This window comes from Peromyscus californicus, unplaced genomic scaffold (genome assembly GCF_007827085.1).
Source record: "Peromyscus californicus insignis strain IS unplaced genomic scaffold, ASM782708v3 Scaffold_6__1_contigs__length_162567912, whole genome shotgun sequence".
Classification (NCBI taxonomy): domain Eukaryota; kingdom Metazoa; phylum Chordata; class Mammalia; order Rodentia; family Cricetidae; genus Peromyscus; species Peromyscus californicus.
The window spans coordinates 118,403,016-118,417,502 of record NW_026294584.1 but is presented as its reverse complement, the minus strand read 5'-3'; positions in this window follow the sequence as shown (position 1 = coordinate 118,417,502).

The following is a 14,487-nucleotide window of genomic DNA, read 5'->3' as shown; positions in this document are numbered from 1 at the left end:
CAAAAAAAAACCCATTAAGGATGGGCACACTTAACATTGTAGGGTATTTGCTTAAAGAAGTTCATCTCAACATGCACCATATACATATCTTTCATCCTACAATATTAAAATAATATAGAGGTAGGATCTTATATCTACTGCTTAATAAACTACCCTTTTAAAAAATATAGCCATTCTTCATTAATTTTTCTATGACAGGACACACTCTTCAACACTACAACCATAGTATCTGCCTAGAAATTTACCTTCTTTATCATTGTGTGAACTCTTCAGCTTTCTCAAAAAAAGGCTACTCACTGTGTATGTCTCCAAGAGATAAAGAACAAAATCATAATCACGTTTTAAGTGTCAGTTACTTGAACTCTTCCAGCCATGATGAGTAGAGCAAACATGTCTTTCTGGGATTTTCTCTCCAGCATTTCCATTTCACACAAGCTATGCCCTTCATTTTGAGAAAGAGCAGTACCATTACACAGCCAGCTTCTAATTTCAGTATCCTTGGATTAGCTAATCTGTTCTTTGGGAAAATGTGAGCGATCTAAAATTAAGACACAAAGCTACAAATATGAATAAAGGAAGAATATTTCTTGGTATTCATGTAGAAATAATGGTATTGGATGTGGGGTGCTGTGACTCCTTTATTCTTTGTTCTATTCATGGTTTGAGTGAGGAGATGCTAGAAGCATGGGAGTTGGAGAGAATAAGGAAAAATAAGAGTGGATATGGATTGAGATGTCAGAAAGGGAATGGCAGTATTCTAGATCAAACTATGCTTTGATCAATATTCATTTTGGTATTTCAGAGTTCAACTAGATAATCTATTCTTGCATCCATCTATCTCTCTATCTATCTATCTATCATCTATCTATCTATCTATCTATCTATCATCTATCTATCTATCTATTTCCTTCTTTAGAAAGTCTTACATAGTAGAGTAGTCTGGCTTTGAACTGGTGAGATTGTTTCAGCTTCCCAAATGCTTGAATTACAGGTATATACTACAATATCTACCACCTAGTGCATCCTCTTATACTCTGTTACTATTGTTTTGCCTAAAGTAGTTTGGAAAGGATTTCTGTTAGCATCTAAATAATAATTGTAATAGACAAGCCTGTTAAATTTCCTGTAAATAAAATAAACTTTCCATCTCATACTTTTTATCATTATTGTTTCAATGCACCATTAATAACTATACCTTTATAACACAGTAATTGTGATTTGATAGTAACCTAGGATATCACCAGTTCATGAGTTTTATTTGCTTTGTATTTCCTTTCCACTGTGGAATAGGTTTTAACATTGTAGACCATTATTTTAAGAGTCTATTTAGTTCCTTGAGATGAGCCCAGTGCACAGCAAATGTGCAACAGAAATGTGATGAGTAGGTGAACAAATGATTGAATTTGCTGCATGAGGAGCCCCAAGAGTTTCTATTTAAAGACACATTGATTCCCCCAGGCTATAATCAAATACCATGTCAAACACCATGAAACAAACGGTGTTTTCCATACTCCTTCAATTTTATACAGCAGTAAAAAACTTCATTGTGTTTATTGCAACTGTTCAAGATAAAATGTAAGCTGAACTTTAAAACATGAATTCAGCTCCCAGGGAGAAAACTGTAAAGTCTCAGTGAAATCTAAACACAGATGATGGAATGATTTGCTAGGTTTCTACTCTTGGATTCCAGTTATCTGAGGAAGCCTAGACAGGTTTGTGAAAGCCAATTTTGGAGTATCTGGAAAGATTTTGGCCTCTTTTTGGCCTACAAGATCCTACTCCATACCCCAAAGATAGTGTTTCAGACTTCAGACAAGGGAAGGGAAAGCTCTACGCTCTGTTTTCCTACTCCATCCAGTATAGTGCAGCACATTTCCTATTTTCCCTTCTCTATCAAACTAAGGATTGTCCAGATTTCCTGAAAGGGACCCTCTCTGTCAGAGTTTAAAAGGCGCAAAGAATGAATATAATGTATGGAGATTTTATTATTTATATTTCTGTATTGTTTTGGTTTTGTTTGTTTGTTTGAGACAGGGTCCACTACAAAGCCCTCAATTGACCTGGGACTCATCATGTAGATCAGACTGGCCTCTAATTCACAGAAATCTGCCTACCTCTGCCTTTATATCTCAAATGCTGGAATTCTTTTATGTACCACAACAACCAACAAGTTTTGTTCTTATAATTAAAGATTAAATCCACTTTAATGTCAAAAGAATCATAAATAGCACAATAGCTTACTAATGAGTCAGGTGTCAAAAATGAAGCCTTAAGAAATGGCCATAGCACCCAGACTTCCCTTCTGGAGCACAGGTGAGTGCCCTAGCTCAGCCCGGACCCCAACCCTGGGCACCAGCCACTCCGGGGAAGACCTGCCCAACTTGGCCCCAGGTTCTGGCCACTGGGCAGGTTCCCTTCTAGCCCCACCGGGAAGGATCCCCTTCTCCAAGACCCCAGACAGACCCTGTAATCTCCACGCCCTGCCCCCACACCCATCCGCCTGAGCCCCCAGCCTCTTCCTGAGACTTAGAGGCCGGCCCCCAGCTCCCATCCTGCCCTGGACTTCCCTTCTGGAGCACACAGAGAGAGAGAGAGAGAGAGAGAGAGAGAGAGAGAGAGAGAGAGAGAGAAGAGCTCCCATCCTGCCCCGGACTTCCCTTCTGGACAAGAGCTCCCATCCTGCCCCAGACTTCCAATTTGGACAAGAGAGCTCCCATCTGGACAAGAGAGAGAGACTTCCTGAATCTCTCAGCTCTGTCTGAACCAAGTGTGCAGATAAGGCCAAGAATGAACCACAAGGAGATGGGCAGATGTCAAGGCAAAAACACGTACAACAAAATGAATAGCAATACAGCATCACCAGGACCTAGCCCTCCTCCAACACCTAGACCCAAACATCAGAAATTGGAAGAAGCAGAAGAAAACAGCCTTATGAATGACATCATGAAGAAGGTAGAGGCTTGTGTAGAGGAAAAGACAAAAAAATGGGAAGAACGCTGTAAACAACTAGAGGAAAGGGCAAACAAATTAGAAGAAATCAATAAAGTCCTAGAAGAAAACAATAAAGTACTAAAAGAAAATCAAGAAAAAGCAATGAAAAAAATGAAGGAATCAGTCCAAGACCTGAAAAGGGAAATAGAAAAAAAGAAGAAGACACAAACAGAGGGAATGCTGGAAATAGAAAATCTGAGTAAACGATCGGGAACTTCAGATGCAAGTATAATCAACAGAATGCAAGAGATGGAAGAGAGGATCTCTGGCGTTGAAGACACAGTAGAAGAAATAGATTCATCAGTCAAAGAAAACACTAAAGCTAACAAAGTCATGAACCAAAATGTCCAAGAAATTTGGGAGACCATGAAAAGACCAAACCTACGAATAATAGGGGTAGAAGAAGGAGAAGAATACCAACTCAAGGGCACAGAAAATATATTCAACAAGATCATAGAAGAAAACTTTCCCAACTTAAAGAAGGAAATGCCTATGAAGATACAAGAAGCCTATAGAACACCAAACAGACTAGACCCCCCAAAAAAGTCCCCTCGCCACATAATAAACAACTAAATGTACAGAATAAAGAAAGAATATTAAGAGCAGCAAAGGAAAAAGGCCAAGTAACTTATAAAGCAAACCCATCAGAATAACACCCGATTTCTCAATGGAGACTTTGAAAGCCAGAAGGACCTGGACAGATGTAATGCAGACACTAAGAGACCATGGATGTCAGCCTAGACTAATATACCCAGCAAAACTTTCAATCATCATAGATGGAGTGAACAAGACATTCCATGACAAAGCCAGATTTAAACAATACTTATCCACAAACCCAGCCCTACAGAAACACTAGAAGGAAAATTCCAACCTAAGGAAGTCAGGTACACCCTCGAAAACACAGGCAATAGATAAAGCCACAGCAGTAAACACCAACCAAGAGAAGTACATACACATCACCACCAAAAAATAACAGGAATGAACAATCACTGGTCATTAATATCCCTCAATATCAATGGACTTAATTCACCTATAAAAAGACATAGGCTTACTGAATGGATATGAAATCAGGACCCATCTTTCTGCTGCATACAAGAAACACATCTCAAATTCAAAGATAGACACTACCTAAAAATAAAAGGGTGGGAAAAGACTTTCCAATTAAACGGTCTTAAGAAACAAGCAGGTGTAGTCATCCTGATATCCAGCAAAATAGACTTCAAACTAAAATCAATCAAAAGAGATCAAGAAGGGCATTACATACTCATCACAAGAAAGATCCACCAAGATGAAGTCTCAATTCTGAACATTTATGCCCCAAACACAAGGGCACCCACATATGTAAAAGAAACATTACTAAAGCTTAAATCACATATAAAACCCCACACATTAATAGTGGGGGACCTCAACACCCCACTTTCACCACTGGACAGATTTCCCAAATCGATACTTAACAGAGAAATAAAGGACTTAACTGATGTCATGACTCAAATGGACTTAATTGATATCTACAGAACATTCCATCCTAACAAAAAGGAATATACCTTCTTCTCAGCACCCCAGGGAACCTTCTCTAAAATTGACCACATACTTGGCCACAAAACAAATCTAAACAGATACAAAACAATTGGAATAACCTCCTGTGTTCTATCAGACCACCATGGTCTAAAGTTGGATTTCAACAACAACAAAAGCTACAGAAAACCTACAATCTCATGGAAACTGAATAATACTCAACTGAATCACCAATGGGGTAAGGAAGAAATAAAGAAAGAAATTAAAGACTTCCTAGAGATCAACGAAAATGAAGACACCACATATTCAAACCTATGGGACACTATGAAAGCAGTACTAAGAGGGAAATTCATAGCACTAAATGCCCACATAAATAAGTTGGAGAAATCTCACACTAGTGACTTAACAGCACACCTGAAAGCTCTAGAACAAGAAGAAGCAAAGTCTCCCAGAAAAAAATAGATGTCAGGAAATTATCAAAATGAGAGCTGAAATCAATAAAATAGAAACAAAGAGAACAATACAAAAAATTAATGAAACAAAGAGTTGGTTCTTTGAGAAAATTAACAAGATAGACAAGCCCTTATCCAAACTAACCAAAAGACAGAGAGAGAGCATCCAAATCAACAAAATCAGAAAGGAAATGGGGGACATAACAACAGACATTGAGGAAATCCAGAGAATCATCAGGTCATACTTCAAAAACCTCTATTCCACAAAACTGGAAAACCTAAAAGAAATGGATAACTTTCTGGATAGGTACCACATACCTAAGTTAAATCAAGACCAGATAAACTATTTAAATAGTCCAATAACCCCTAACGAAATAGAAACAGTCATTAAAAGTCTCCCAACCAAAAAAAGCCCAGGACCAGATGGTTTCAGCGCAGAATTCTACCAGATCTTCAAAGAAGAGTTAATACCAATACTCTCTAAATTGTTCCACACAATAGAAACAGAAGGAACATTACCAAACTCCTTCTATGAGGCTACAATTACCCTGATTCCTAAACCAAACAAGGATACAACAAAGAAAGAGAACTACAGACCGATCTCCCTCATGAACATTGATGCAAAAATACTCAATAGAATACTGGCAAACAGACTCCAAGAACACATCAAAACAATTATCCACCATGATCAAGTAGGCTTCATTCCAGGGATACAAGGGTGGTTCAACATACGAAAGTCCGTCAATGTAATACACTATATAAACAAACTCAGAGAAAAAAAACCACATGATCATCTCACTAGATGCAGAAAAGGCATTTGACAAAATCCAACACCCCTTCCTGATAAAGGTCTTGGAGTGATCAGGAATACAGGGAACATACCTAAACATAATAAAGGCAATTTACAGCAAGCCAACAGCCAACATCAAATTAAATGGAGAGAAACTCAAAGCAATTCCACTAGAATCAGGAACGAGGCAAGGCTGTCCACTCTCCCCATACTTATTCAATATAGTACTTGAAGTTCTAGCCAGAGCAATAAGACAACGTAAGGAGATTAAGGGGATACAAATTGGAAAGGAAGAAGTCAAGCTTTCCCTATTTGCAGATGACACGATAGTATAGTTGAGTGACCCCAAAGATTCTACCAAGGAACTGATACAGCTTATAAACACCTTCAGCTACATAGCTGGATACAAGATCAACTCAAAAAATCAGTAGCCCTCCTATATACAATGGACAAAGAAGCTGAGATGGAAATCGGAGATACATCACCCTTTACAATAGCCACAAATGACATAAAATACCTTGGGGGTAACACCAACCAAGCAAGTGAAGGACCTATATGACAAGAACTTTAAGTCCCTGAAAAAAGAAATAGAAGAAGATGTCAGAAAATGAAAAGATCTCCATGCTCATGGATAGGCAGGACTAACATAGTAAAAATGGCAATCTTACCAAAAGCAATCTACAGATTCAGTGCAATCACCATCAAAATACCTACACAATTCTTCACAGACCTGGAAAGAATAATACTCAACTTCATATGGAAAAACAAAAAACCAAGGATAGCCAAAAGAATCCTGTACAATAACACAACCTCTGGAGGCATCACGATCCCTGACTTCAAGCTCTACCTTAGAGCTACAGTAATAAAAACAGTTTGGTACTGGCATAAAAACCGACATGTGAATCAATGGAATCGAATTGAAGACCCTGACATTAAGCCACACACCAATGAACATATAATTTTTGACAAAGAAGCCAAAAGTGCACAATGGAAAAAGGAAAGCATCTTCAACAAATGGTGCTGGCATAACTGGATGTTAACATGTAGAAGACTGCAAATAGATCCATATCTCTCACCATGAACAAAACTTAAGTCCAAGTGGATCAAGGACCTCAACATAAATCCAGCTACTCTGAACCTGCTAGAAGAGAAAGTAGGAAGTAGTCTTGAATGCATTGGCATAGGAAATCACTTCCTAAATAGAACACCAGTAACACAGACACTGAGAGAAACAATCAATCAATGGGACCTCTTGAAACTGAGAAGCTTTTGTAGAGCAAGGGATATGGTCAACAAGGCAAAGCAACAGCCTACAGAACAGGAAAAGGACTTCAACAACCCCACATCTGACAGAGGACTGATATCCAGAATATATAAGGAACTCAAGAAATTAGACATCAAAATGCCCAACAGTCCAATTAAGAAATGGGCTATAGAACTAATCAGAGAATTCTCAACAGAGGAAACTCAAATGGCCGAAAGTCATTTAAGGAATTGCTCAACATCCCTAATCATCAGGGAAATGAAAATCAAAACAACTCTGAGATAAGACCTTACGCCTGTCAGAATGGCTAAGATCAAAAACACTGAAGACACCTTATGCTGGAGAGGATGTGGAGCTAGGGGAACTCTCCTCCACTGCTGGTGGGAATGCAAGCTTGTACAACCACTTTGGAAATCAATATGGCGCTTTCTTAGAAAATTGGGAATCCATCTCCCCCAAGATCCAGCTATACCACTCTTGGGCATATACCCAAGGAATGCTCAACCACACCACAAGAGCACTTATTCAGCTATGTTCATATCAGCATTGTTTGTAATAGTCAGAACATGGAAACAACCTAGATGTCCTTCAACTGAAGAATGGATAAACAAAATGTGGTACATATACACAATGGAATACTACTCAGCAGAGAAAAACAATGACCTCATGAGGTTTGCAGACAAATGGATGGATCTAGAAAAAATCATCCTGAGTGAGGTAACCCAGACTCAGAAAGACAAACATGGTATGTACTCACTCATAGGAGGATACTAGATGTGGAACAAGGATGACTGGACTGCTACTCACATCACCAGGAAGGCTACCTGGAAATCAGGACTCCAAAAAAGACACGGGGATCACCCAATGACAGAGAAATGGAAGAGATCTACATGAACAGCCTGGACATGAGTGGGGGTAGTGAAGGGCCAGGGTCGAGGGAAAGAGAGCTTGGGGGAGTGGGAGATCCCAGCTGGATCAACAGCAGAGAGGGAGAACAAGGAATAGGAGACCATGGTAAATGAAGACCACATGAGAATAGGAAGAAGCAAAGTGCTAGAGAGGCCCACAGAAATCCACAAAGATATCCCCACAACAGACTGCTGGCAATGGTCGAGAGACAGCCCGAACTGACCTACTCTGGTGATGGAATGGCCAAACACCCTAATTGTCGTGCCAGAAACCCCATCCAACTACTGAGGGATCTGGATGCAGAGATCCATGGCTAGGCCCGGGGTGGATCTCTGGGAGTCCATTTAGCAAGAATGAGGAGGGTTTATATGAGCGAGAATTGTTGAGACCAAGGTTGGATAAAGCACAGGGACAAATAGCCAAACGAATGGAAACACATGAACTATGAACCAATGGCTGAGGGATCACCAACTGGATCAGGTCCTCTGAATGGGTGAGACAGTTGATTGACTTGATCTTTTTGGGAGTCATCCAGGCAGTGGGACCAGGTCCTGTGCTCATTGCATGAGTCAGCTGTTTGAAACCTGGGGCCTATACAGGGTCGCTTGCCTCGGCCTGGGAGGAGGAGACTGGACCTACCTGGACTGAGTCTACCAGGTTGATCTCAGTCTGAGGGGAGGCTTTGCCCTGGAGGAGGTGGGAATGGGGGGTGGGCGGGGGGGAAGGTGAGGGGGCCGGGAGGAGGTAGAACAAGGAAATCCGTGGCTGATATGTAGAACTAAAGTGCATTGCAAAGTAAAAAATAAAAGAATTTAAAAAAAAAAAAAAGAAAAAAGAAATGGCCATAGCAACACAGTGTGTAAGACTGTACTCTTTTACGACATGGGCCAATAGGATTGCTGTCACTAGTAATTTTTCTCTTCCTTGCATTGAAAATATCCATAAATATTTCTTTTCTTCTGATGTTCTTCTACCATGGTTATCACTGAATAAAATATGCCATTGCTAAACATATCCCCCACGTAGGCTCTCATGTGCACAGGTCCAGAGAGAAGAATGGCTCAATTCAGCAGGGACACACAATCTCAGAGGAAGTCTATTCTTTAGTGATAGAGTGTGAGTCAAGAAGGAGCCACAAAGGGTTTTTTTTTTTTTCTTTTTAAAACACTCTCCTTCATTTCTCTTTCCTATCAATATGAGCAAGCTCCTGGTCCCATCTGTCTTAGGACCATCATCAAATCCCATGCCTTGGATAGGGTAATGTGACAGCTTGTGTTAACTGTTAACTGATGTGATTGGGAATCAGGAGTCCAGGAATACCAGTAAGTAATTACTTATATTAGGTTAGCCTCTGGTTCTGCTTATGAAAGAATATCTTTTATTCCCACAAGACAAGGTCTTTCTTGTAGCCTCAGCACTGAATTTATTGAAATCTACCTGCCTCTACTTCCTGAATGCTGGGATTAAAGGCATATGGGCCCATGCTGTCTAAGGATTTGTATTGCTGTGAAGAGACACCATAACCATGGCAACTCATAAATAAAAACATTTAATTGGGGTGGCTCACTTACAATTTTAGAGTTTCAGACCATTATCATCACGGTGGGGAGCATGGCAGTATGCAGGCAGATGTAATGCTGGAGGAGTAGCTGAGAGTTCTACATCTTGCAGACAACAGGAAGTCAACTGAGACACTAGCAGTATCCTGAGCATGGGAACCCTCAAAGCCCACCCCTGCAGTGACACTTCTTCCAACAAGAACATACTCATTCCAATAAAGCCACACCTCCTAATAGTGTCACTCCCTGTGAGATTATGGGGGCAATTACATTCAAATAACCACAGGTGCCATGTCTGGCCATCAGGGTATATTGATTAGGTTAATTGAAGTGGGAAGACCCACCCTAAGAGTGAGTGACGCTATTCCTTGGGCTTGGGTTCTGGGCTGTTTTGAAAAGGAGAAAGATCATTGAACATAAACATCCATTGTTCTCTACTTCCTGGTTGTGGCTGCAACTTGACCAGCTCCATCTAGTTACTGCCACTAGAACCTTTCAGCCATGAGAAACTATGTCTTCCAATAGTGAGCCAACACTTTCATCTCACTTCCTTTTCTGACCCTTCGCTGTCCCTCCCCATCTCATAAAGCTACTCACAGAGCTTTATGGTCATGCAGGTGTTTCCCTTGCCGTGCTCCCCATCCCCTGCCCGCAGTCTCATTGTGTCCTTCCTGCTCTTATTAGACTCTGTTCTCTTGCAATGGCTTTCTATTTTCTGAATCAGTCTCAAGGGTTTGCCCTTCTTTCCTTCCATTTCTGCATCATTTGTCTGGAGACAGAGTAGATGTCTCACTTCTCTTCATGGCCACATCTAGACCATTCTTGTTGGAAGATTAAGTATTCTGCCTTGACTGCTTTACCCAGGATCAGACTCTGTCACCTAACACGTCTTACTTTCCATTTATCTCTGTAATACTCTCTCTCTCTCTCTCTCTCTCTCTCTCTCTCTCTCTCTCTCTCTCTCTCTCTGTGTGTTTGTGTATATGTCCATCTTTCTCTATCTCTGTCTGTCTGTCTGTCTCTCTCTCTCTCTACAAAATCCTTCCTCCTGGTCATTGTCATGTTTTTTTATTGCTGCCAGTATCATAGTTCTTGATAATTTCTGAAAGTACATGGATGTTATTTCCATGCTTCTACTCCATTTTTCTTGGCCTTTTCTTATTGCCTGTTAATACAGCCTTGTGTTGGGTAATTTTACGTCAACTTGACACAAGCTAGGGTTATTTGGGAAAAGGGAAACTCAATCAAGAAAATGACTTCATAAGATTGACCCCCAGGTATTATATAGAACATTTTCTTGATTAACAGTTGATGTGAGAGTGCCCAGCCCATTGTGGGTGATGCCATCCAAGGCCAGGTATTCCTGAATTGCCTTTAGTCATGGTGTTGTAGCACAGCAATAGAAACCTTAAGTACCACAGGCCTGACTCAGGAACTCTGTTCGGAGCCAAATGCTTGGCCATTCTATTTACCAGTAGTGTATTACAACCACCTTACTTATTTCCTTTCCTTGGAATGAACTTCTGCCTGGATCACTGCATTTGCTGCTTCACATATTCCCGGAAAATTCAGATTTTCTTTAAGACGTTTTCGGTGATATCTCCAAGTTTTTCTTCAAGTTCTGATTGAAATTCATTTTTATACTAACCAATCACACACAGTGAGTGAATAATTACTTTATCTAGTGGAATGTATACTTCCAGGAATAGTGATCATTGTTATTGTCTTTTTTGTCATTTTCTTTTTATTATTGTTTCCTGTGTACTCTGGGGCCTTCTTTAGTAAGTGTTAGATGGACAAAGACATCATGACAGCTACAATTTGTGAGGAGGTAAGTTGGGGATGCAAATGAGTGTGCTATAAGTCAACCCAGAATGCATTATGGCAGCATCCTTACAGTATTATCATCAAGCAAACCAAATGAACTCATCATATAACAGCTATAACCTTTATCCTATACCACTATTACTAGTAGCAAACAGAGATGGGCTCTATTTTTTCCCTGTTGCCATTGATGTCTTGGTCCCCTGGACTCATTCTAGGTAAAAGCTGGAAATATACTTTTCACAGTTGACAGACTCCTCCAAACTTTCCTTCTTTTGAACATCACCCATGTGTTTATGGTCAAGTTCCTTGTCATTCTTAATCTTACAAATCTTTGCATAGGAAACATTTGCTGAAACTTGTCTAGTTAAATTTCTTATTCATTTTTTTCTGGCTCAGCTCCTTAGCATCCCCATTATACCTTGTTAAGGAGACTGCAGGGCTCCCAAATTGCTGCTGAGTGCGTAGTGTTTATGTAATAAACACCATCTGAGTGCTTCCAGTGTGCACTGAATCATGGAATCTCAGGTTTTAAGAAGCATTAAATCATCTGCCTTTGACATCCATCTACTGTTTTCTTTCTATAATGATTCTTTAGTAACATCTTCTGAGACTGAACACACTGCCTCTTCACAAACACGAGTACTGGCCAATTACACAGTACTGGGTTGAGTCATAATCATTGTTCTTTCCATTTCTAACACGGCTCCTGTTGCATAGAAAGTTAATAGAAAAGAAAAGACATGGATTTAAATAGAATTACTTGTTGGGGTAGTTGTTTCTATCTATTCACATCTCTTAACTTTCTCTTTCTAAGTCTGTCAAATGGATTAATATGTTAACTGTTTTATATCAGATTCTATAGTAAAATGGCTTAAACTCAGGAGAAGCTGAGTTCTTGCTGCACAACATCTTAGTGTAAGTGAATAAGTTCATAGGTCGGTCCTCCTCTGTGTGGTCAGTCAAGGGACAAGGCTGGTTGAGCCATCCTCAGAGTTAGCATTGTTTAGACAAGCGATCCAAACTTGAATGTATCATCTGATCCGACAGCCTTCATCCATACACCAATGTCACTACAATCAACAAAAAAAGTCTACATTGATATTTTGCCATATTGCTCATGGTACCTTCATCTGCTAGACACATCCCTGTGAGAACAAGTCACCAGAAGCATGGCTTTGTATCTTCCTAGACATTCTTCCAGAGTCAATTGGTTCATCAGAAACATTGATTCCAAGGTTGTCTTAAAATTATACCTTCTTCTGCCCCAAAGAGAAAAATAAAGGGAAGCATGTACACAGGTGACATCTCTGTAAATGTATGATACATGGAAGTGACTTCCTATTCTTTCACTAGTATTTGTTGACCAGATCACAGCTAATGCTTCATAGCTGACAGGAGGTCAGGAAGTGTAGTCCTTCACTTATAGGAGATAACCTAGCACAAACAGGAAACAAAAATTTTGGTCTTTGTCTCCATTGCCAAACAGGACAACAATTGCTTTAAAAAAGAATGCATGCAATTTGTCCAGCGACAGTTACCATTTTCTGTACTTTGCATATACAAAGAGCAAGTCCTTTTTGTTCCTTATGTGGTAGTCTTAAAATGCTACTTGTCATGTGATTATCCTCCCTCCGATTTTCTGTTCATTTGCTATTCCTTTCGTAGTTTCAAGTCCCATGACAATGAGCCTTTTTCTTTGGACATGCTTTGAACCTGATCTCTACCTACACATAGCAATCCAGGGAATGTGAGTAGCATCTAGTGAGGAGGGCCTTCAACATTTTATGTCTCTGTTAATGCAGTGAATGATAAAGGTAGTTTTGCAGGGAGTCTCATTTTAGCATTGATGCAGTGTGACATTGCACTTGAATAAAGGCCTTTAGTCTTTCACTGTTGCATCGCTTTGCATTTCAAAGATGCTGTACTGCCTTTTGCCTGAAATATATCCAATTTTCACATCAATAAAAATCCCATAGAATTATCAAGAAAACTGAGGTCTTATCCAATAGGCAGCACTTTATCAAAATGTGCACTTATATAGGCAAAGATGTCCTTGGCATCCACTGTCATTTTTAATAGACTCTCTTTTGCTTTTGTCATTAAGTGGGTGTTTTTAAGTACAGATATGCATCAATAGTACGATATTATTTTATAATAATCAAGCCCTACAGGTGCAGAAAATGTCCTATCTCTCTCCTAGGAGAACTGATAGCCTTATGTTCTTTTATCCTTAGAGAACAATGTACATAGTTTGTAATAATTTGGGACATCTGCTATATCAAATGTATTTTCACTTGCCAATATATTTTGAAGGTTGATATATGTTGAAACACACAAATGTACCTGCTTCTTTCTATTGCAAATGCTTGCTATATGTATATGGAAAGTCCATTTAGTGGGTGTTCATTTTAAAGGCATTTAAATGGGGTCTGATTATTTCCATTAGTATAAGCATGCTCTATTGAGCTTCCTGAATCTACTTTGATGCAAAATCACCATTATTTTCCTTTACACTTAAATATGTAATCACTGAGCTACCCTAATGACACAGTTTTAATTTTAAGAGACAACAGAGACATTATTTCCCTGAAAAACTAAAGACAATTTTCATCTGATTTCTCCAACAATGGCAGAAAATGCCTTCCTCTCTGCAAATTCACTAATAATGCATGCTCTTGTATCTATTTAAGGCAGCTAATAACTGGCATGGCTTTTCAGATATCAATATCATGCCATTCACTTTAAAACCAGTCTTTTGGTTTTACTGATTTTGTGAGAAAATGATCACATCATTTTTATTGATATGTCTCCAATTAACAGTGGTTTTAAGCATCTTTGTGATTCTGTGTTGATCATTGTTTTCTTTTTCCTCATCATAACATGAACCTCAACCTTTGTCCATCCATGACCTTCCATGTTTCTATTTTCATCAAACCTTTTCACTAAGAAAAGATTTAATTTCTACGCTGTCATCAGTTTGTCTATACTGTTCTATGCCCTGCTACTGCATCTGAGACACCAAAGTCATGATATCTCTCTCTCTGTATAGTTTCAAGCAAATTTTGTTGGTTTTATTCTTGAAATATATCTCAATTTATTATGCTTGTTGTTTTTCTCTCTTCACTAATAATTTAATTCCCACATAAATAGGGGCTTTCTCAAAATCATATAGTTGTTACT